We start from the raw sequence: 25,613 nt of genomic DNA, 5'->3' as shown, positions 1-25,613 counted from the left end.
GCTTACTCTGTGTGTTGGGGAACTGCTGATGTGGTCATCACTGCCTGCCTTTCCTGTCTCCTCCGTCCCGTTCTCCTCTAGGCACACTGGCTCTCTTCAGGTCCTCCAGCCCATCCCGTCGCTTCTTCTGTTCTCTTAATCTGGTTTATGCTACTCCCCTTTCGGGTTTCAGATTGCGGAGACAGGTATAGATTCTAAACCAGAGACATTTAAGAAAATTTAGGAATTGTTATTGTTTCAATAAGTGATACAAAAGAAAAGAATACTGGGTTATATGTCAATAAATTTAATATTTATCACCCCTATGGACTGTGAGCTTCATGAGAAGACCACTCATACCTACAATTTTACTTCTAGCACCTGATACAGACCTACCTACATAATAGATACTTAAATATCTGTTGAACAGATTAAACCAACATTCCTTAATGTGCTATATGAGAGATCTGAATTTTGAACCAGAGGACTTGTTCCCGTCTTTGAATGTTAAAGATAATTTGTTTCTTGCCTTGCCCCATTTCCAAGAACCTCAGACACAGATTTATATTCTATCACAGCAATAATGTTGACTCTTCTGGTTGGAATATTGACTGTTTCCTCTTTCATATTTTTTCTTATTATTTTACCCTTTATTTTAAGCTGTTCTAAGCTGGTTCAAATTCCTCTTCAGAAAGATTCAGGGTGTAAATAAGTAAATAAAATCCTTATAGTGCAATCGCTCACCTGTTCCCAAAATAAAATACTGACATTTCAAATGTTCCTTATTGTAAAGGTTAGATGATTAAATATATTCCTCTTCTGCTCTACCTCAGAGTACTCAAATAAACATCAACCACATGCAAACCACACAAATAGATCAGACTTTTGAATGGAGGTAGTTTTAAGGGACAGACAGTTGAAGATCAAGAGAAAAGAAAATGCAAGGTATAGCATTCTAGTTTAAAAACAACCAACCTTAAGAAAACTACCACATGTATTTCTATTTTTGCTTATTATATGCCCTTTTAAAATACTAAGAAAAGCCAGCAGGCAGCTGACATATCTTCCAAAGATTCTGAAGAAGCACCGAGATTATTTTCTCCCATGAAAACAAGCTTAACGTTCAAAATGATCGGACTAGCTTCTCTAGTTTGTACTTAAAATTGTGCCAAATATCAATTAAATTTCTAATTCTGCATGATTTTCTAATAAAAAGGATTTAACACAAAACATCCATAGGCTAATAATCCCTAATTGGCTTAACTACTTATTTAAGTTACATATCTCCTGTAATGTCTAGCAGAGCTTTATTATCTCAGAGAAAAGCTTCCTGCGTTTTCAGAAGAGAGGTTACCCTCCGTAAGATAAATCATCTTAGTTTATCTAATCTGCCTACCCAAACAGATTAGAATCCTCAAGGTAGAAAGCCTCTTGGAATGCTAGCCAGCCTCATCCTCTCATGAGACATAAACAAACTGAAGCAGACGTTAACAGACTTGCCTAAGACCACATAGAGAGTGAGCAGCAGTTCGGACTAAGTGCTTCCTCTTCACCTGCAGCCTCTGCAGGGAATCCTGACTAGCTGGGAGGATCAACTGAGGGCGTCAAGTGGCAAAGGAGAGGTTAACAGCTCTAAGGAAGCACACTGAAATGGACCCTGGGCACATACTTAAGTTCCAAGAGACTACAACCCCATTCAATATAATAAGAGGCCATGTTCTTGCTGTTATATCTGAGGATTTTCCAGTTGCCAACATTCTCGTCTCCAGAGCCACAAAATACACTCAATCAGTGTGCACAGCACTTGTATGGAATACAAGGCTTTAATTGGGGGTTGGGAAGAAAAGGGAAGGGCTCTCATGAAGTCATTTTAACTCTGCAAAGGGATATGCTGGGAGATCAGTTCCTAAACACCCTCAGCTTTAATTTCTGCACTAGTACATTAGACTGACGTGCCCAAGGTCACAGGGATTAGTTTCTATGTGGCGAAAAGCCAGACCTTACTCCAGATCAAGTCTTTTCCCTACTCTGTGGCTATCTCTCACCCTACACATAACAGCCTGTATGGATACCCGTCAAGCACAACTTTAATCCACTTTATAAACCTCTTGCTCAGGCCACGCTGCAGCAACCAGCTCTGGAAAGGCTTCCGCCAGCTGACTGAAGATGTAGCCTGAGACACCTTGCCGTGAGACTAAACCATTGCCCAGAGGTCCTGAAGCGGGAAGTGAGAGAACCACAGGAATTCTCTATGTTTCTGCATGCAAACACATACTCTGGATCTCCAGGATGACCACTTTGAAGAGCTGCTACACAATTTCAGTGTCAATGTTGCCTTTGGCATCAAATTGTACGATTCTGCTTCATGTTAAAAAGGATGGGGCAGACTTACATAAGTGACATGTTTACATCAACTGCAGGTCAAATAATACATCCCCTGAAAGGTAATACCAGTGGCTCAAAGTAAAAGGTAATTTTGTACTAAAAATTCTTTACATCAATACTGGGGATATAAGAAAAACATTTTTAAAGATAAATTATGTATTATTCAAGTCTGAGAAAAACTTTCTTCATATAATTGTCTAACAATTCTAGTCTCAGATAACACTTGCTTTTCTAATCACTCCCAGATATTTTTACTCTAGAAAACTTTTGGGGCTTCACACTCAACTGGTAAAAAGCACAATCATTTTTGCCATGACATCTAGCCTTTCTAAACTTAATTTTATAAGGTGCTATTTTTCTAGATATTAGAACGTCAAGTTCTCCAACAACTGTAGATTCCTCAAAGATGTTTAGCTGTTGCTGTTTTCATTCTCACCATCGCCACCCTCACTGTTAGGATCTGTAAGAAACTCTTCACAACTTCCATTTAACCATACCACCAAAGTAACATATTTCCCCCATTTCTTCTACAGAATATATTTTCTTAGGTCAGGTTCCCTAGAAACAGAGCCAGGGATGGGGATTCTCATGCAGCTGACTTTCTGAGAGTGCACATTCAAGAGAAAGCTGTAAGGAAATGAGGAAAGTAGGACACAGAAGGGAAAGAAGCCAAGCGAAGATGAATTTGATTGAAGTCTGATCTCTGACCAACGGCACAGGGAACAGTGGAGTATGAATGGCACTCTAGACTTTTTCGACCTTGAGGTAAGGGTTAAGTATTCTGTCCTCAAACCAGTCAGTCATTAGCCATGAGCCAGTCCAGATAGGGTGCACAGCCTCCTGGGCATCTCCAGGCAAGGACAATTTTCTAGAGAAGAGTGCATCCATGAGCCATCAGCAGCCAACACTCATAGCAGCTGGAGGCTGGGTGCACCTGCCCAGCAAACAGGATCTGGGTAGGGCTTTAATAAGGGTTACTGCTCATACTGATATCTACCTATTGACATAGCCAGTAGTCTATAAGGTCTAGCCAGGAAACAGCAACAACCAGAGGTCTTAATAAAGGAGAAATTAATGATGGGAAATTGGGCATGTGGGTGATGAGAAGCAATAGGAGTGAGTGAGGCAATCCAGTGATTAATAGTAACAAGAAGCTGTTACGACCTCAAGGAAGAAGGTGGTGTTAGCTCTGACTGCTGTTATGACCTCAAGGAAGAAGGTGGTGTTAGCTCTGACCTCTAGGAGGTGCTAGAACCCCTGGGTGGATGTAGATGAGACACCTAAGGAAGTAGGGAGGGGAAAATGACCTGGCTTTCCCCCTCTCCTCTAGCCTTTCTGTTTTCTCCCGGTGTCTCCAACTGGCTAAACCGATGTAGAAGCCAGAGAGTTGGAGGCCAAGGAGATGTAGCTCCTTTGATGCACAGCAGAATAGGGGAGAGGCAGAAAAAGAACAAGAGCCAATAGGCAGGTGACTGACACAGCTGCTATAGCACATCTGTACTCTACCATTCACACCAAGTGATACATATACTTACCAAAACAGCTGTGTGTCATTTCCTCCATTATATAGAATAAGCTAGTTTGAGAACATAGACATGTCTTTAGATTAAAAATAGAAGTTATCAGATTTATGCCAGGTCTTAGTTAACTCAATCAAATGTATACCATGTGTTGTTTTTCCAGCTCAGTCCCTAGTTATCAAACTGTAGAAAAGACAAACAGTGAAAGTTACACTCCTCCTGGTGCCCACCCCCTAGCCCAAATTAAATCTAGGCAAAGAGATAAGAAAAAGATGGAGAGTTTTAAAGGTGACATTAAGAATTGAGTTCCATTTTATTAATAATTTTGGCACAGGCTGACTTGGCAGGACCTTCTCTTTGCTTGAACTTCCATTTTCTCCTTCAGATATCTGGGTAAATAATATTTAATATTTGATATTTTCAAAATGTTAGTAATCACCTGAAACATTTCACCACTTACTAATATAATTAAGCATCAACCAAACTTAGTGAGCACGTTTACAGATGTCTTTAATTATTTGTTGATTTGTGTCAATACGCAGGACTACTCAAGAGACAGCTTATACAATGGCTGCCCCAAGGGGCTTAATAAGTGATTACAGGCTTATTAGGAAACAGAAAGACAAGCCTCCCAGGTGTTGTTCTCTACAACCTGCAAATCAAATAACTGGAAAAAAATGCAGGTTTGCTATGAGTGAAGCTGTTTTTCAAGTAAATATACTACATGCAGACACATATACTAGTTTCCATTTAGTTGACAGAGGAAAATAATAGAGTTCTGTGAGTGTTCTCAACTCTATATTTCTTTAAAACAATTTAGAAGACCTGAAAGTTATACCCATCTACTAAATCCATCATGCATTTTGGTGAATAAAATCTAATGCAAGAAATAGTATTTATGTGCAGGCATACTAACATAGTTGCCAAAACTTCATAAAAAGTTATGACTGAATATACTTGCTAAATGCTGAATTAAAAAAAAATATTTCTGCCTTCAAGGAAGTTATATACTGGGACAAATGATAGTCAAATATTTACAATATACCAAATATTCACATCTTTACCAAATCCAAATTTTAAATGACCTCTCAAGCTTTCAAATCAGTATTGAGATGCACCAGAAGGGCATCCAGTTCTATATCTACTGAGATAAAAAATCAAATTCATAATCATAACACGAGCAAATTCCTTCCAACTGCCAATATGGATGTGGGATGCAGTTAATTTTCAGTGATTAACTATTTTTGAGAATTAGGATTCAGACCATTATACTACAAAATTTCTCTTGATAATCCAAATAAATTACTTTGACTTGCCAGATAAATTTTTAAAAATTAACAATTAAGACATTAACAATGAAAATTTTTTGATTTTTTTCTGAAGAGAACAATATGCTATTAACTCCAACAGAATATGATTGATGAAAATAATACCGAGTGGATTAACTAACACTTCTGAGGAATTTTGTATTTTTCAGATATTTTTCTCCTGAAAGCTATTGATGAAATATGTAACTACTTTATATCAATGTAAGACTTATTTTTCCTATAAAAACTAGAGATAAAATATTTTACATTATTTTAGTTTAGAACTTCTCTCTAGAAAAATGTATTTGCTCCAGTCTAGGTAAATATGAGTGATATGGGACTACAAATCTGGGGAATGATCAAGGGGAAAAAGTAATCATTTAAAAAAAAAGAGTGGGGATATATCAACAGTACACAGGCATCAACCTCAGTGAGCCCCTAAGGGCCAAAGTTGAAAACTTTAAGCAGCAAAATAAATTATAATATTGGATTATAATACTGGATTATAACCCAAGAATTTTTAAAAGCTATGAGTCCATACTGATATAAATGGCTGAATAAATAACTTTTTCCTTACCGAATAATATATGTACATACCATACATACTACCTTACTTTAGGAAGTAGAGATTAATTCTCCTCCACCTGAGTGTAAACTGGACCTACTCACTTCCAACAAATACAGTGTGAAAAGGGAGGAAAATAGTAACTTTACAGTGGAAAAACCAGGCAGACATTAACTAAATGATCAAGGTTAACATTATCAATGATAAGTCATGTTGCTATCATGTACCCCCAATATGAGACCACTTGTGTAGTATTCTCCCACAAACCCACCACCCCAATCTAATCAGGAGAGAAACAACAGACAAAGCCAGCATGAGAAGTGGTCTATCAAATATCACCATCACACCTCAAAACTGTCACCAAAAACAAGGAAAGACTGAGAAACTGCTGCACATTAGAGAAGACTAAGGAGACATAACTACTAAATGCAGTGTGATATTCTGCATTGGGTAGAATAGAAAATAGAAATTAGTGGATAAACTAGTGAAATTCAAAAAAAAATCTGCAGTTTAGTTAATAGTATGTTACTACTGCTGATTTCTCAGTTTTGACAACAGCAGTTATGTAAGATGTTAACATAAGGAAAACTGGGTAAAAGTAAACAGGAACTCTATAATATTCTTGCAACTTTTCTGTAACTCTAAATTATTCCAAAATAAAGTCTAATTACAACTAAATGAAAAAATACAACACATGCAAACAAAAACAAAATAAATAAAAGAATAAGATGGAAATGGGATCGCAGGTCTAAGGAAGCAAAACATGCATCGAAATTTCCAAAGAGAACTAATAACAACATAGAGCTAGCTACATACAGAGGAGATACTACTGACAGCCAATTAACCATATTTCTAAAAAATGTCCAGTGTGTCTCTTTTACTACTCACACAGCACACTTCACTCTGACACTTCTGGTCACCAAATGTGTGCGCACTTGAAATAATTGGGGGCAGGGGAGGGAAATACAGTTGACTTCAGGTTGTGGTGGGAGAAAAATATGGGAAAAGAATTTTGAATTGAATAGGAAGTACCTTAAGGAAAAAAAAAAGACTAAGAAGATAACTGTAGAAGAAAGCAAATGCCTCAGAAAACAACAGATGTGTTTGAAATCTTCAGAAAAGGAAGTGAATAGAAGCGAGGAAACAAAGCAACAGTAGACTTGGAATTCAATCATCTATTTCTGCTGTCATGTCTCTCGAATTCACAGGCAAGACAAAAGGATGGTAAAAAGCCCTTCACAGACAGCTTGCAAAACTATGTCAGAGCATGAAACATTAAAAGCACAAGAATGTACAAGAATTAGAAATGTAATCTATGAAGCACACCGTAGGATATAAAGTTGTTTTGCATATAAAATAAAAAGCTAAATTCAATGGGGAAAATAGGTTTGGAGAGCCTAGGTCTTTGCACTCCCAATTTTAAAAAGACCAATTCCAAGATCAGAAACACAAATTAGAAGAGATATTTAATTAGAAGAGATTATATAAATGTATAATCTCTTTTTCCTTTCCAATGAGAAAAGAATTTTTTTCATTTAATTGTAATACTATGAAAAATTTCAACTGTGTTAGAAGCTAAAAGTAGATATTTGACATCATTACTCATTTTTAATTACTCGCTCCCAAAATTAAAGCACATTTAGATAAATATGATAGGATTCTTAAAATGTTTGAGAATTTATAATTCTGTTGCAAACAATGACAACAACAACAGCAGCAAAATCCTGGAACAAACTGGCTTAGACGACAAAGGAAATTTTCTGAGAAATATAACTGAAAATTCTGAGAGCCTCAAGCCAGTTTGATCCAAGTCTCATCTTTACCAGGTCCCCGGTCTCTGCTTTGCCTTCTCTGAGACCACACAATACCCAATAATCTGGCTTCACTCATTGTAATTAAGTGGCTACAAAAACCTCAGGCCTGATGTCCGCACATCACCAAACTCCAAAAGAAAGAACTTCCAGCCAGCACCTTTTGATGAGAAGTTTGTTTCCCAGAAGACCAAGCAAACAACTTTTTGCATGTTATTGGCTCAGCTGGGTTGTTCTCATCCCATGCGTCACTCTGGCTTCCCCCACTCCCTAACTGGCTTCTCCTAGGAGCACTAATTTAACAAATCATTTGCACCTAAATCTTCGGCTAACCAGCTGCTTGTAGTAGAATCTTCCCTAGGACACAAACGAGTGCACTGAAATCCCCTGGTGAGTTATTCTTGAAAGCCCTGAGCTGTTCCTTCCCACCTTCACATCTCTGCAAAGGATGGCATTTCATACTGTGAACAAGACATTCATCTTCTCACATTCACCCTTTCCCAGGTCTATGCTGCTTCTTTTCTGACCCAGCCTCCTACTTCTGCAACTCTCAAATCTCTTCTATGTGCCCTCTGAAAACATTATTCCACAATAGACTGCACTTTACCCATAACCTTGCTTAGATTCCTGCCACTTGGCGGCCTAAATTGAAACATGATTCATTCCTAAAAGCATTATCACCTTCTCCTTTTTCCTAAGAAAGGTTGACTCATTTTCCTATCTTTTCTCACACTGGAATCTGGAAATAAATCTGGCAATCTACTTGCACGCCAATGTTCTTCCCGAACCATCAATTCTTTAGGGCATCTAGATCTTACTGCGAGAATCTGAATTTCTTCGGAAGTGCCTTGCCCCTACGCAGAGGGTACCTAGGGAATGTCAATTCTATTTAAGCTGAATGAAGAATATATGGTTAGGGTATAGTATTCTTTATATCTTTTACAGGAAGTTAGAAGTATTTTTAACAAATGCCTTGTGGCTTCAGGTAACCTGGCTTGGCTTTCCTATGCCCCTCTTTCATTTGGTACCTACCAAATCCTGATCAGCTCCCATACATTTGGAAAACTAGCACCAAAACTCAGTCTCCCTCTCCACCCCCAATGTTAACAATATTCTAGGTGATTTTTATGCCCATGTGATGACAAACCTAAAACTCCCGAGGAAAAAAACTGTATTGTACACCTGAAACTAATATGACGCTATATGTAAATTTATACCTCAATAAAAAACAAAACTTTTACTTTAACATAATTACATCATTTGGAACAAAATTTTTCTGAGAATATTTTACCCTGACACAACTCTCTATCATTCTAATACTTACCTCTTTTTTCCCCTCCCACTAATTTAAAAATCTTAAGATTTCCAAGTCCTGACCCCATCAATTGCTCCCATTGCACTTAGGCTATTATATACTTCCTGGGTCTTATTCAACAATTTGAGATTATTGAGACTAAACAAATGGGTTTCTTTTCCTTGTTGCCAAGTTGATCTTGACAACTACAGAGCTGCTAGCTTAGCTTACATGTAATTAGATTACCAAATATAATTTGTGAACTTGTAAATCTCTAAGAGCAATGTTTAGCAATTGATGTGGTTATTGCAGAAGAAATTAGATTCTCATGGTGAGACTATTCAGAGGATGAGAAAGAACACGAGGTACAGCACTCCTAGATTCCAAGAAGGCCCTGGGTTTTCTCTTTACAGGAAGATAAAACTGGTAGAAAGGCCCACTATTCCCAATTAGCACACAATACAACCAAACATCCTTAAAGAATTTATCTTACAATTAACATTAGTATCTATTATTTAAAATTCTCTACCACGTTCATTTGGAATTGGAGATCAATCCAGTTGTCACTGGCATTTAAACAGCACTTGAGCCACTGAAGCAAGTGGGCTTCTGTTGATACCATCTGGGCAGTTCTTTCTCCAAGAAATGCTAGGGTGTTTTTGTTTTAATGGGCTACACAGTGCTGAGGTCAAAGAGAGAAGGCTAGTCTCATTTCCACAATCAGCATTCCTAAACCACACAACACACCCATGGCTTAAAACCAGTTCTAGAAACAACTATCCATTTTTTGTGAAAGTGGGAGTACCCTTTCCGAGGCTGGAAAACTAGTCAAAGTTCACAATGACTTTCCAAGGCCCCAAAGATTTGCATACTGAGTGTGGACCCATTATTCCTAGGGAAACTAAAGAAGGCTGGAGGGAAGTATCGAGTGAGGCAGGGGGTACTTTTGGTTAACCTTCAAGCAATCACCAGAAGAGCATTTCTGTGTTGAAAAAGAAAGAAACCAGAATTCTCAGAACTACCTGGGTAGAGAAAGAGGCCCTTGACAACTGCTTTGAAGTGATTCTGTAGAAACCATTGATCTCTCCCCTTCGACAGTACCACAAGCCCTAGTCAAAGGTACAGGGGGAAGAGATTATTCCCCTGCACACTGTACAATCTATCCACATACATCTTCAGAGGCACAGATTTCAGAGGCATAATTCTTATCTATATTTCAGCCAAGCTGTCATATTTTTTCCGCCAGGCCCCTATTCTAGTAAAATGAGTAATATTTTACATGCTCTGCATATACCATATGCCAGGCCATAGCTGTCCTCCACAGATACTGATTTTAAATTGGCTAGAGAGTAGAATTATGTTTCTGATAGTTGTCCTAATAGGAGCAGGTTAGGTATGAAAAGATAAGAACAAGTGCAGAGAAACATGTAGTTTGGGATTTAAAAAATATTGGCAACTCAATTTAGGGAAGAAGGTGGAGGTTAAGGTATTTCATTATAATTGCCAAAGGGTAAACAGTAAAAGGAGAAATAAGATGCTAAGTCGGCTGAATTCAAAAATATGATTATAATAATCTCGTCAAATACACATCATTTTCTCTCTTTATAAAAATCTATGGAAGAGTAAAGTCAGAGAGATTTCCTCTTCTTAGAAATCCCTCTCTCTTCTCTCGTTTGCAGGGCTAAGGGAGTATAAACTATAGAAAAAAAAAAATTTTCAGTTAGAATACCTATAGAGAGCCTTAAAAAGATGAGGAGTTAAGAGAGTCTTCTCTATGGAGATGTGCTTTGAAAAGATGTTAAAAGGCTAGATAATTAGTTATGAGCTATAATAGTCTCCATTTAAGTTCCTATTCGATCTCTATTTAAATGGGAAAATAGAGGTTCAAAGAGCAAGTAAATTGCTCAGAGTCACAAAGACACTTAAGCAGTGGACCTGAGTCCCATTCCGAAGCCCATCCTCCTTCTACCCAATGCTGTGTGCAGCGTCAAGGGCTGAGGAGCCAATTACCTTTTGACATGTCCAGGTATAACCATTTCAGTCTCACATCTTGGGTGAGATGTGGTTTCTAGAGGCTCTTGCCTTCCAAGTGGGCACTCAGGCCCCGGTGTATAAAGGAAATAAAGTCAACAACAAAAAACTGATCTTACGAAGCTCTCTCTCCCTTTTTTTTTTTTTTTGCTGCCCACAGAAAGAGCTTAATAAGAAAGACTCCCTCCACCCCCACACACAAGAGGTTCTCCTATGGTTCACTCTGTAATAGAAGTCACTCAATAAGTGTTGGCAATGTGGCAGAAAATTTGATAAGTACAAAATAAACATTTCTTCACTCACTCCTAGCAATAACTCTAAAATATGTACTCATATGTCCATTTTATATATGAGTAGATTGAGGGGCAAGAGATTGAATAATTTATTCCAAATTCATAGCAAGTGGCAAGCTTCACTATATAGCACTTGCTATTAACTTCATACCACATGTCATGGAGGATAGAGAATATGACCCTTTATGTCAACACCTGCCTATCAAAGCCCTTTCTATCTTTCAAAGTCACACATAAAACCCATGTCTTCCATAAAGCTTCCTGAGATCCTCCTTCTTTTCTTTATGTTCATAACAATGTCATCTCTTCTATTGTGGCATTTATCATGCGTATCCTCTTTTAAGTTATCAGATTAAGCCCATGGCTAAGACTCTTTTTCTTCACACATACACTTATATGCACACATGCATGCTCCAAATGGCAGATGTGATAGGCAACTTGTAAGATAGCCCCAGTAATCTGCCTCCTAGAATTCACACATTTATGTAATTATATCCCCTCTTGAATCAAAGCCAGATCTAGTGACTCACTTCCAACGAATATAGAACACAGCAGAAGTGATGAGATACCTCTTCCAGGATTAGGTTACAAAAAGACTGATTTCCATCTTGAGTGTGTGCTTGCTTTCTTGTTCTGAGGGAGCCAGCTGCCATGCTATCAGCTGTCCCATATAGAGGTCCACAGGGCACAGAACTGAGAAAGCCTCTTGCCCATACCAACAATAAACTAATGCCCTCAAGAAAAAAAGCCCACAAGGACTTTAATCCTTCTAACGACCATGTGCATCAACTCTAAGTACACCCTGCTATCAAGCCTCCAATTAAGACCATAGTAGCCCTTGCTGACACACTGACCGCAAACTCTTGAGAGACCTTGAGTCCGGGGCACTTGGTTAAGTTGTACACATGCTCCTGACCTAAAGAAACCACGAGTTAATTGCTCATTGTTTTCAGGTATTGCATTTGGGGTTACTTTTCTACACAACAATAAATAACTAATATAGTAAATGTACAATGTATAAATTATTTCATTATACACACAGATGTAATGAAAGAGATATCCATTCATCCCCAAGGAAATACAAAATCTTTACTCATGACAAAAAGAAAGTTTTGAGCACTTTGGTTTATAACTCAAAAGAGTAGAGCTGTCTTTTTGCCAGAGATTTATAACCAGAGGGAGTTCTAGAAAAGACGGTTTTCTGAATGTTTACTATCAAAAGGGAGCTGTCCACTCCAGGTACCGAACACTATTCAAGACAAATGGTGTAGAAGATGTGGACGCAAACAGTAAAAATCCCGACTCTACAAAAGCTCTACAAGTTCAAATATTAGAATCCTTGCCTGATAATGCATAAGACTAATATTCACAGTATTACCTCACATAGTACATATGTCACCTGTCTTTAAGTTAAGCACAGTACAATGGTGCTCTCTTGAAAAGAAGAAGAACAAAATGAGTTGTTTACTAGAGAAACTTATAAAAAGATAATCATGTTATCTGCAAAACAACCCATTGAGCACAAACCGACAATGCTGTAGACTTTAGAAAAAATTAACTTCTAAACATTCCAAGGATTTAGCTGTGATTTCTTGGTGAAATTCCCTAAAATGAAAAATGACACAATGGATTATGCTCTCGAATTCATTACAAATCATAGTATTATAAATAATCCTCTCTCTCACCAAGAAAGGATAGAAAAGCCAAAGAAACTTTGTGACTACAAAAATTTCTCTTAACTCAGATTTTAAAGAGAATAACCAAAGTTAATATGGTATTATTAAGGAAGAATTAAAAATTAGGATAGTCACAGACTTTAATTAAAATATCAGAAAAGACATATTCCAGTTTGAGGCAAGGCTAGTGAGAAGAGTTAAGAATGAGAAAGCACTTTGCAGAGCCACATTTGGAGCTTCTACCTGAGGAAGGATGGGCTCTACTGCTTAGTTTGTGTTTAGCAGTTAACAGACAGTAGAATTGTTATTTTGTTTGCACCTTCCTATTAAAAAATAGTTCTTCAAGGTAAAAACCATAGAACAAAAAATGTCTAAGTGTAAACTGAAAGCCCGAGTAAGGATCTTTAATTCCTGGGCCCAGATTAAACACCACAAGATGTAAAAAGAACTTGTTTTGCAATTGTAATTATGGTGCCCTTGTCAAATTCCTCAAGGTTGTTCCTGAAGGCAATCTTTAAACATAATGTATATTGCTAGTGATAAACTTAGTTGCTAATTTTCTTGAGTCACATAAACATCCCTGGATGAGTTAGTCATGGAGTGGATTGATAACCAGTCACATTATATCCATATGATCTTAACAGGTGTTTAATGTTGGGTGCATTCTGATTGGGTGGTGTCTCCACTGACTGGCTAGTACCCTAGCCTTAACGGTTGATAAATATTTTCAATATACTTTCACTTATGGACAAATATTAAATTTGTAACTGTGTAGATGAAAGCTAATCCTAACATTTAACTCTCCTGAAATAATTATGGCAACTGAAAGAGTATAGTATAGACTACAGCTATCTATGTCTGATCACATCTGAGCAGAAGGGCTATAGGGATACCATAATTGATCTTGTTGAGAAAGACCTATAAAGAAGACTGTTGCGATACAGATCCTGGTTCTTATGTCTGTGGCAATGAATAGAAATGGGGATAAAACCTTTTGGGTGCTTTAGAGGATTAAACAAATTAATGTGTATAAAAGTGTTTAGAACAACGTCTGGCATATAGTACATATATAAGTTTTAATTACTATTAAAGCCTTGGAACTCAAAAATGAGGCCATCTTACCAATAATTACCAGATGGAGTTTTAGAAGTTGTCAAAAACTTGTTGTCTTATAATTGAAAGGGATAAAGTCTTGAAAATAAAAATGTATTCATATTTTTATTATCTACAGATCCCATAGGCAAATCAAGTATCTCAGAAGAAAAAAAGTTAACCAATAGCATCTTAGCTCTTAAAACTTCATTCCATTACACCCACCAGGAGACAGTCTTTCCAGTAACCTACTAGGTCTAAAAATATGGTAATTTTTTATATTGTGTCTCAGCATTTTACAAATTTGAAATTCACTCCAGAATTATACATGCTCTATATTTACTGAGCTATTGCTTTCAAAGGGTTTTTTTTAATATACACTGCTGCCAGCCATGTTTAGAAGTGCCTGTCATCCTTCAACATCAGCATTAGTTACTTTAAATATTTTGCTAATAAAAAGAGGAATCTTTGCCTTATATTGATTTGCATTTATAATTTTTAAACAAATGAGACAGCTTTACTAAATATTTTAGCTTGTTGCCTATGTTACTTAGAAACATAGCTTGAGGGGATTTTTTTGCAATTATATCAAAAGTTTTAGTAAAAATTGCTTACATAATTAGAAGTAAATGATCATTAAATGTTTTAGGTTTTTAAAAAATATCGCGCAGCTATTAAAAGGTATAACAAATTCTTTAGAGATCAGATGATTAAATGAAAAAGTTCAAAGTCTACATAAATTAAGGAAGTCTATTCAAATATGGGAAAATACTTTCTAAAAATACCTTAAATGCAGACTGAGGTGGGGATTGGATGGGCTGGGAGAGCACAGAGGGGAAGCCCAGTTTAATCTTAATAAGTTTGAAAGAAAAAAATATGCCTAAGGTAGTCCCAAAACAATGAGTAAAATTTAAAATATGTAACTGGGAATAGAATGTTCAATAACTACTGGATTTTGTATAAAACAGTGGTATTTTCCAAGAAAAGAAATACTTACTTCCCTAATTTGAAATTATGTTAAACCTTATCATCCTATAGATAGACTATTACCAAAGTCAGTCTTAATAACATTGATTTTGTATGGTTGACAGGACATTCTAGTGATTTCAGGTAAGGGAGATAGAAGACAGGACAAAAAGGGAAGGCAAGGTTTTTCTCTTCAGAAGGTATTCTCTGCAATGTCTCTAATCTGGATTTAATTAAATAAAAAGAACCTCATTTGTCAAAAATGGTGTGTAGGACAGAACCTGGGTGGCCATGGCAAAGACATGAAACAGAAAGTATTAAAGTAAGAAAGTTGTAAGCATACATTTGCATATCTCCAGTTTGCATCTTAATATCTTATTGGTTGGGGATTAGTGGTTTAAATGGCTGATAAGGAGTGATGTGCAATTAAAGACTATAAGATTCTAAGATCAAGAGCAAAGGAAGAGCAACCCCACTGCTCTGAAGAGATATTTAACAGGTTTTACAGATAAACATTCTGAAACTGATGAGATGGTAAGAAGCTGCACCTACTGGCCCCATCTTATTCTTCAACAAAAAGGGATGCAATAAAGTGCATTATCACAGAGACCCGCGAGAAATGAACATCCAGAGCGAAGAAAGCCTTCAAGGGTGAGGTCTATCTCAAAAAGAAAAAAAAAAAGGAAGGAAGGAAGGAAGGGAGGGAGGGAGGAAGGAAAGAAGGGGAAAAGAAGAGGAGAGGGGAGGGGAGGGGAGGAGAAGAGAAAAAGAAATACACATATTTTTAAAGATCATGGAATAAAAGAGAACTTAAAATATGTATTGGGAACTTTAATTTACACTAAATTAGAGGGATTTTTCAACACATAAATACCACAATAAAATCCCAATGAAAAGCATGTCAGAAAGAAAATATTGTGTTGGAAAAGAGAACTCAAGTTAAAGAAAACCAGAATAGCGGAATTTTTAGAATAACATGTTTTTATCTCCAACTGAGTGGAATGAACTTGGATCCCCGTTTCCCTGGAAGTCAGGTCAGAGTCCTAGATCGTGTACCCAAGGGCCAGTTTCAGCCAGGAGAAGCTGAGAAAGACTGGGGTTTTCCTGAGTAGATAATTTGGTCTTCCCCGAGCTTAAAATAAGTTGAGAAGTAAATGAGCTCTTTGGTAGCATCTGGGCAGCTGCTGAGGAGCCTCTTAGAGAAGAGATATTCATTCAGACAAGGTAGGGGAAAAGGTTTACATGTCTTAAGTTGGAAGTCTGTTACAGAGATTCATTCAAAGCATCAAAGAAGAAGGTGCTGTTATGTAACAGTTTAGAACAAAGTTTCCATTCTTGGGCACATCTCTGGGAATATTGAGTTGATTGATAGCAGCAGGAGAAAAAAACACCTTTAAATAAGCCTTACTGTGCAATGTATACCTGGTTACTGATCACAGCAAGGAGGAGCTGTCCAGGATCCCCAGCTTTTGATAAAAATATTCATACCGCTCTGGTCTTCTCTAAGTGTCTGAAGGAAAACTAAATCCAGGAATCAGTTCCTTCCCCAGCACAGGCCAACTGAGAGAGCACGCTGTTGGGCCACACACTGAAACTGGGCAGAGCCTTCCTTCATCCATGGACTTTTATTTTAAGAACCACCAAACTTTCAGGACAGTCATTATTATTATAGGTATCATAATATGATATGATTGAGAAATTATTTCTTTTACATCTATATTCTGAAATAATAATCAATATATATTGAAGACTATTTACATACCAAGCATGTTGCTAAGACCTTTAATATATTTTATTTAATTGTTACAACAAACCTAGGAGGTCCTATCTACCCCATTTTACAGATTAGGAACTAAGGCTCAGAGAAAAAGACACAACTGTTTAATAGTGGAGCTGGTATTCACACCAAGGATTATTTGACCCTGAAGACTATGATCTTGACCATTACCCCTTATTACATCTTTTAATTAAAATATGATTATAAATGTGAGATATGACACCAGTGCACTCTTCTGGACAGAAATTTATTTCCTCCAAGTTTTTGGGAAATAGGGAAACTGAAATTTGCTTTGTCAGGTACCAGGAACACAGAAAAATCTAAATCATATTTTAGTATTTTTTAATTGTCCAAATTCCCAAATAATAAGAACCTAATGAGAATTAAATTTTACCTTGTTGAATCCTTTCTTAGGAATTAAAAATGAGATTAACTTTATGACTCTCTCTTGAGACAGTAAATATCTAGCAGTCTTTAGTTTCTCATTTCAGAATTCAAAGGTCATTTGATTCTGCTAGAAAACCACTACCACAGTCCTTTTTTTCCCCCATGAGGGGTGGGGAGAGTATATCTTTGGGGCAGCTAACAAGCCTCTACCATGTAACTAGATGAACATAAGTAAGAATATACCCTCAGACATAAATTTCCCCAAATACTTTTCAAAACAGACATTTCTCATTCCTCCTTCACTATCTTATCAGAATTTTAGGACTTTTGTTTTTTGTATTTTATCATTTTGGTAAGTTCTTTTATTTGAAATATTTCAGCATGATCCTTCAAGACAATCTTTCATTAAGCATTTGTTTTTTTGCTCATATGTAATATAGATATTTACATGCAAGCAATTTAAATAACCAGTCACAACTTTAAAAAGAAAAATAAAATGATAAGGAAAACCACACATTTTTGATTCATTTATGCCCAATTTTTAAGTTGTAGGTATAAACAACTTAGAAAGAAATTCTTACCTTACTTAGAAATCTATGCCTTCAGTCGAATGACATAGACTTTACTCAAGTTGACTTCGAGTAAAAGTTGACTTCTGATGGGAAGGAATGTGAATGCAGAGTACGAGTCAGAGAGTAAAGTCTAAAGTATGCCTGGTTAATTACTTAATAACAGATCAAGGAAACCAATGACATTACGAAGTAAATCCCACCCAGATCTGAGCCAGTGAAGATTTCAAGTCCAGAAATCAGAATGCCCAGTAACAGATAATATGATAGAGCAGCTAGAAATTTATCTATGGAAGTAGAGCATTCTGGTTTCCATGCTATGCACACCAGACTTCTGCTACTGAGGAGTAATTTTTGGTGAGCCTTTTAATACCCACTGGAAGCTGAGGTTCCTGCCCCCATTCAAGGATCCCCAGTCACCCATGCCAACTTTTATCATTATTTATTAAGATTCATTATGAAATAAGATAAAACTGAGACTTCCTTTAAAAATGCAAGCAATCTCAGCTTTCACCCCTGAATCCCCAGGGTCATGTAGTTCCTGGTATATCACAGCCACTCTAATGTGTTAGTTTAAGGAAATAGCTAAGGTCCTAAAACACACACATGGGGAAAACAAACTTTTACAGAATCTCAAAATAGAAAACTAGATATTCTTTGAACATTTTTGAAGTTGTAAGATGAAATACCATATACACGCAAAGTTTTATTATACAGAGATTGTTCAAGCTGAAGTGAAAACAGAATTAAGGTTTTTAAGAATATCAGATGCTGAGAGGTAAGAATGCTCCAAAGTTTATGTCACGGAGAAAGTTACTATGACACGGATACCACTACTGAAGACTAGAGCAACAGGTTTAAGTTACAGACATTTCCCTTGCAATGTTGTCACTACGTCTTCAGGAACGGGTACCTGAAAGGAAGTCAGATAAGCCATTAGTACCCTAGATTAGGGAAGCCAATATGTTGTTGTCTCCACTGCTTGCAGAAGTGCAGCTGTTAGGCTTTGAGATCTGTTACCACTTCAAGTACCAGTTTGGGCTCTCCTCTGCAAAGTTTCTTTATAATGTCTTCAAGTTGCTGCTAAGAGGAGAGGTGATATATGGAATACTGTCCACCTTTGTTACATGTATGTGTACCTACAGTAAGGCTCAGAGGGGAATTTAGAGTAACGCTGGCATTTAACACTGACTAAATTTCCAAAAGTTCTGAAGAAATAAAAGTATCCCTGTTATTTAACTTAAGGATGGGAGAGTAGTTACTGGATGAATTCTCAGAGGTCAAATAGGGTTGAAATTAATAGTCTAACTGGAATCTTTCAATTGTCAAAATACTGCAAAAGAAAGTGACTTTGAGTTCTAAAACTGAGGGGTAGACAGGACTGAAATATAGGACATCTTAAATTAGTCCGAGAGGCAGAGTAGCCATGATAGTCATCATATAATAGGCATTTACTAAATCTGTTCAATCAATGTTTATTTCTAACAAGAAGCAATTTCTTAATATCCTTAATAGCTAGTAGATAATTTGATCTGTTAAATTTACACATTTATTTTCCAAGATGCTAAATATATTTGTCTTCATTTGTTCATGTCTTCCTTTCATGGTCCATTGTTGCTACAGAGCTGTCAAATAATATGCAGGGACTTATCATGTCCTTCTAGATTCTTTCTGTGACCTCCTCTTGGTTCTCTATTTTTCCTGTATTTCTACATGTCTCTGGTCTAGAACATCCATGACTGCTTTCAGTTTTGTAGTGAGTTATCCTTTAAATTGCTTCCAAGTGCTTTTATAGATCCTTAATAATCACTACTGGAAACAGGCAAGGTAGGTTAACACCTGCCTCTTAAGATGAGGAAACAGATGCTAAGAGTGAACAGTGATGCATCTAATGAATAAATGTCAAAGACAGGCATCACATTAGACATCTGCCATTCCCCTCTCATGTCCCATCAGCCCACATTTTGTCTGGCCATTGCTGAGACAACCGTAAGCTGTGCACAGGTGTTCTTGATGGTACCTCATCTCAGTTACATTGTATGTGTGTCTTGCTAGATATTTCTGCTTTCTAGAATCCTGGAGAGAAAATAATACCCTCCAGTGTTAATTTTAGTCTGTAGGGGTCATTGGGTTGCTCTTCTCTTCTGAGACTCTGGTTGACAATCCTGAAGGGTCTTCTACATGGTTCCGCAAAGCATCCCCACCAAGACTAAGCCCCAGTTGTCCATAGGGATAACCACCTCAACAACACAGCCTTGCATCAGCTATCCCTCCTTCCCCGTTTCACTCTTCTCAGAGCCCCCTCCCCTATTCCCTGGGTTTACTTCTCCAAATCAACCATTTACATGAAAGACTTATTTTAGGCTCTGCTTCTTAGAGGAATCTGAATTACAACAGGCTACGAACACAGTCTTTTGATTTTCTGGTTTATACTTCTTCTTACCCTATTTGTCATCAGACTAAAATATAACACATCGTTTTTTTCCATTTACATCACAGACAAATAACAGCTATAAGAAGTAGTGTTTGATACCAAGTATAACCTCTTTAAGCTCTGTAGAGCCTTGCACACATTAGGTGCTTAATATGAAATATTTTGGTTACCTTTAAGGTTGAGATTATTTAAGAAGAATGATGCCATATAAATACAAAGAGAAATACATAAGTTGCACTCTACTGATGACTTTAGAGAGCTGGCAGTAGCTGTCTTTACTCGATAGCATTTCTAGAGTCAGTCTATAAAGGTTCCATGTCTATAAAGCTTCCTGGCTGCCTCCTTTTCATCCTATGTTTTTTAATAAAAAGTAAAATTTTTATTTTTATGGCTTTTCATTGTAGATATACTATATTGATGGCTTACTTTAAACAGTCTCACTGAATGAAGAAAACATACCTTTATAGTTTTGAGGTTTATAATAGTAAGAATATTGATATTTACCAGTTGTAATGATACATACATACCAGTATACACACACACACACACACACGCAGATATACTGGTAAATATCTATCTATCTATATAAATATGTATGGAATATATATATGGAGTTTGTCTTTCACAAATTTTATAAAGATGGAATATGATCATTCATATTTGTTTCTGGTACAAAAAATGAAATCTCTTGGATGAAGTACCATATTGCTATCATCATCACATACCAGCACAGGATTAAGGAAAACAACTGCTGAATGTCAAACTATTCTTGATTTGGAAAGGACAAATTCAAGTATTAATAATAGTGCAAAAAGAACAATTCTATTCAGGTTGTGCAGACTATCAGACCATTTGGCCACACTGCTTCTGAATTAAGAGCCAACAAAGATCGTTTTATAATATCTGACAGATAACAGAAATTGAACAGTCTGAATATAAACATTGCTGTGATTTCTTGTCACTGAAGACTGAGATGCAGTGTGTTAAGTTATAAAGAAAAAAACTAAGATCAGCTTCTGGGTCTTATATTGGTTGAAACATCCATCGCTGTGGAACAACTGATTTTTTTCTACGCCTCTCCTAAAGAACATGTATACAGTCTACATAGAGTGGCCAATTAATCCATTGCTCTCAAAGCATGAAACAGAGAAATCTATAAAAATTATCAGCTACTATTTTATGGGCTGAACACCAGAATTACCCATATGATTAATAACTTAATAAAATTACTAAAGAACATTTAAATTGTAGTTCATTTGAACATAAAAAAATAGGTCATTTCAATTGAAAAAATAAGGTGAAATCTCTTTCTGTAATTACTCTTAATTCCTCAGGAAAAAAACACATATACTTGATTTAAAAAAAATTTTTTTGAAGCTCTGTGCAATTAACTCTTCAGTCAGAAAGTAAAATACCCTTGTTTCAATAAGCCTATTCTTTGACTTCATATTTCACTAGATTGTAAGTTCTGATGGGTACATTATGATGCCTTTCCTTATTCCTCAATATCATTGTCAAAATTAGATTCATATTTACATGACTATCTTGGTAAAAACAAAGTTAAGGACATATTCTAATTAAGTCTGCTTAAAATCCTATATGTTGACATGGCAATAAATACTAGTATATATTCAGAAAAGAGCCAGGAATTCATGAGAACAACAACGATTGAAGAATAGCAGACATTAGAAATGGCCGCAACAGGTAATCATCTTTTAATGGTGCAAATGGCCAAAAAGATTAAACAGGATCCAACTGAGCTAAGAGTAGAAAAATCTTTTTTAAGCATTTGATAAAACTAAGGCATCGACCAGTAGCAGACAGGATGGACTTTATTGGATATGCATTATGAAGTCTTCACTCTGTAGGAAATTATATACTTGCTCTGGAAATGGGGCAATTATGCAAAATGTTAATGAATACTTTCAGACAAAAGAAGTGTCAAAATAGCAAAGTGGGATTGGATTTTATGAGGAGGTTAATTTCTAAAGTCAGCATATAAAGCAAAACACTCACAAAGTCAAAATTACCTCTGAAAATCCCTTATGAAAATCTCTTACTACATAAGAAACAGACAGAAACAGCCCAAGTTCATCAGAGAGCTTGTGTCTTATGGATTTTTTAAGCATAGAAACAGATTACTCTTTCCTTAGTTCAGATTACTATTTTTCATTTGAGGGTTCAACATAGCTTGCTTGCACTTATGGGCTGATACCAAAAAAATATCTATTTAAAAGCAATATATTCCTAAAACCTATGAAATAGTTTCCCTTAAAATTATCTTGCATGACTTTTGGAAAGTCACAAAACACTGTGTAGTGTCAATTACCTGTAAGACTGCAAAAGCACTTGAGGTCACACCCTACTCTGGCTCTGGGTCTGTGAAATAGGGTCATTTCTATGTGGAAGAAAGGAGTCAGGAAGTATTGATTCACAAAAAAGAGAATCAGAAAACCCCATGGCAGAATGCTACATTTTGACCTATCGTTACTAAGACACCAGGTCAGCAGCCATGCCCCTCACCTAAGTCTGAATTCATAGTTTAGATTTTTGGCTCAGCTTCAGAATTGAAGGTCTTTCTGACACAGGGCTGAGTCAAAAGTTTAGGTCAGTTTTGAGTAAAAGCTTTAGCAACAGAGAAACCTTCATTTGAACCTCAGAATCACTTTTTAAAAAATTTTTTACTTTGAGATAATTGTAGATTCACATGCAGTAGTAAGAAATAATACAAGCAGATCTCATGTACCCTTTATCGAGTTTCCCTGAAAGTAAAACTATAGTACAGTATTATAGCTCCTGTATTAGTTTGCTAGGATTGTGATAACCCAGGGCTGCCATGATCACTACAAGCTCGGTGGCTTGAACAGAAATTTATTTTCTCATAATTCTGGATGATGGAAGTGCGATATTAAAGTGTCATCAGGGCTTGTTTTTTCTAAGGCCTCTTGGCCTCAGAAGCTGAAGTTCAGGTGATCTGAACACTTCAAGGTGTTGGTGAGGTTGGTTTCTCTCGGTTTGTAGATGGCTGTCTTCTCTCTGTGTCTTCGCAGCATCTTCCCTCTGCGTGTATCTGTCCAAATTTCCTCTTCTTATAAGGAAACCAAACCAGCCATGTTGGATTAGGGCCCATCTTAATGATCTTATTTTAACTTATTTACCTCCTTAAAAACCCCATCTCCAAATATATTCTGAGGTATTGGAGGTTAGGACTGCAAAATATGAGTGGGGGGAGGAATTCAGTTCATAACAACTAGAATATTGATATTGATACAGTCAAGATATAGAATATTTCCATTACCATGAAGATTCCTCATATTGACCTTATAACCATATTCACCTTCGTCCTCTCACCCCGTATAATCCCTGGCATTCACAAACCTTTTCTCCATTTCTGTAATTTTGATTAAGATATAAATGATATCAGACACTATATAACCTGTTGAAACTGGCTTTTTTAACTCAGCATAATTCTCTGGAGAGTCATTCAGGTTGTTGCATGTATCGACAGTTCATTCCTTCTTATTGCTGAGTAGTATTCCATGGAATGGGTATATTAGTTTCTTTAATCATTTAGTAGCTGAAGGAAATCAGGGTTATCTTCAGTTTGGGACTGTTATGAATAAAGCTGCCATAAATATCCTTGTATAGGTTGCTGAGTTGAACTCACTGTTCATCTCTCTGAGATAAAAATCCAAGAATGCAATTGCTAGAGGTTTAGTTTTTTTAAGAAACTGCCTAAGTGCACCATTTATATTCCTTCCAGCAATATGAGTAGTTCACTAGCAATATAAGTGATCCCGTTTTTTTAAATCTTCATTGGCATTTGGTCTTCACACTTTTTCTAACCATCATTTGGTGCTGTCACTATTTAGCCATTCTGATACATGCAGCATGATGTCTTGTAGTTTTAATTTGCATTTTCTTGATGTCTAATAATGTTAAACATCTTTTCTTGTGCTTATTTACCATCTATATATATACTCTTGGGTAAAATGTCTGTTCATGTTTTTGCTCATTTTCTAATTGGATTGTCTTTTTACTGTTGAGTTTTGAAAGTACTTCATATATATTGTAGATACTAGTCCTTTGTCATATCCATGGTTTGCGATGCTTTCTCTCAGTCTATGGCTTGTCTCTTTAACACAGACTTTTACAGAGCAAAAGTTTTTGATTTATAACACTGTAGATCTTATTTCTATATTGCATTTTAGCTGGCTTTTTCTGACACAGCTCTACCAGGGAAGACAGAGATGCCATTTCATTACTACAGGCTGGGGGGGTGGGGGGAAGTCCAGGCTCCCCACATAATCTCTACTGATACCCTGGGGAGGTCAGGTTCTCCTTATTGCATAGGAGGGATTAAAGTCCCAGTTTCTTATGTAGTCTTCTCTGATACCATTCCAGTGGGAGGGTGTGGCATTTCCTTATAGTCTCCAGAAAATGAGAGTCTAAACTCATCACCATAGCTTCTCTGTAATGTTTGGCATAAATAAAGACATTATTGTCTAACCTCTTGCTAGGTTTCCCCTTCCTGGTCTTCCCAGAGAGAGAGAAAGCTTTTGTTTGGAACTTCTGGTTTATGCCTGTTGGCATTTCCAGGTTGCCAGCTTCTTCAGTGCCAAGTCTGGAATTTATATGGCTAAAAGAAAACCTAGGGAACTCTCTACAGTGTCACTCCTCAGGTCCCGGGGTTCCTGGCCTGTTGGTTTTCTTCTCTCTACCTTTCAGAGGCTTATGTTTTTTATATATGATGCCTATGTTTTTCACTGTACTTAGTGGAAGGGAAAGACACATGTACTTCTATGCAATATTCCTGGAAGAAGTGCCTCATTGTCACATTAGCTCATTTGATCTTTATGCCACAGATTCCTTATCTGTGAAATATGAAAAACACCTACCTCATGGGGTAGTGCAGAAGATTAAACAAGAACATATGTAAGGTGCTTGACTCTAAGGGGAATAGAAAGGAGCAGATGAGAGAAGATGGAGGCTCTACAAGTAGAACAGAGTATGAGTTAACCAGAAAAGGTAACGATTTTGTTAATATCAAGATTAAATTAGATAACAAAGGTAAGTGAGTTGGCTTTAAAAAATATCCTTTGGTGACAAAACAGATTCTTCTTGGACTGTGCTAACTTTTTTCCTTCTTCTCAACAGGGAGCTTTTCCCACAGGAATATTTTTGGGTTATATTTTTATTGAAAATTGGTTTTATTTAAAGTATCTACCAAAACATGCAATTTTACTTTCCAGTAAGAAACAGTTGGGAAAAAATTGGGATTCCAGGAAAAATGTGACAAAGAGCTGTGACTATTTATATTTTCAAAAATATGGTGGATTAAATATCTTAACCTCTCCCAACTAAATTTTAGAGAATGAATGGACATATGAAAGCATCTTCTATTACGTGTCAATAGGCTGGTGCGAAATTAAGAAATATGAAAAATTCCCCAAATTATTTAAAGTCAGAAATCCTGGATGATAAGGCAGGAACCAAAACAATCTCTTGACCTGTCAGTTTCTGCTGA

At 36.6% G+C, this 25,613-nt stretch overlaps 1 protein-coding gene across 12 annotated transcripts in view; it reads right to left on the bottom strand.

The window, feature by feature from the left end:
• HHLA2 (HERV-H LTR-associating 2) overlaps positions 1 to 25,613 on the bottom strand; it is a 110,435-nt gene that overhangs the window by 45,844 nt on the left and 38,978 nt on the right. For 9 of the 12 annotated variants that reach the window (XM_025050965.1, XM_025050967.1, XM_025050959.1 and 6 more), the window contains one exon: positions 7 to 194. The exons of 1 other annotated variant lie outside the window; for it this stretch is intronic. The gene's annotated coding sequence lies outside the window, so the exon portion shown is untranslated. Of the gene's footprint in view, positions 1 to 6; positions 195 to 17,664; positions 17,895 to 25,613 lie in introns of those variants that run through there. 2 more of the 12 variants (XM_025050971.1, XM_025050975.1) reach the window with 2 other exon arrangements.

The sequence above is a fragment of the Pteropus alecto genome, unplaced genomic scaffold, assembly GCF_000325575.1.
Source record: "Pteropus alecto unplaced genomic scaffold, ASM32557v1 scaffold270, whole genome shotgun sequence".
In the NCBI taxonomy this organism is placed as follows: Eukaryota; Metazoa; Chordata; class Mammalia; order Chiroptera; family Pteropodidae; genus Pteropus; species Pteropus alecto.
Note: the sequence above shows the minus strand (reverse complement) of the source record. Positions and strands in the feature narration are given on the sequence as shown.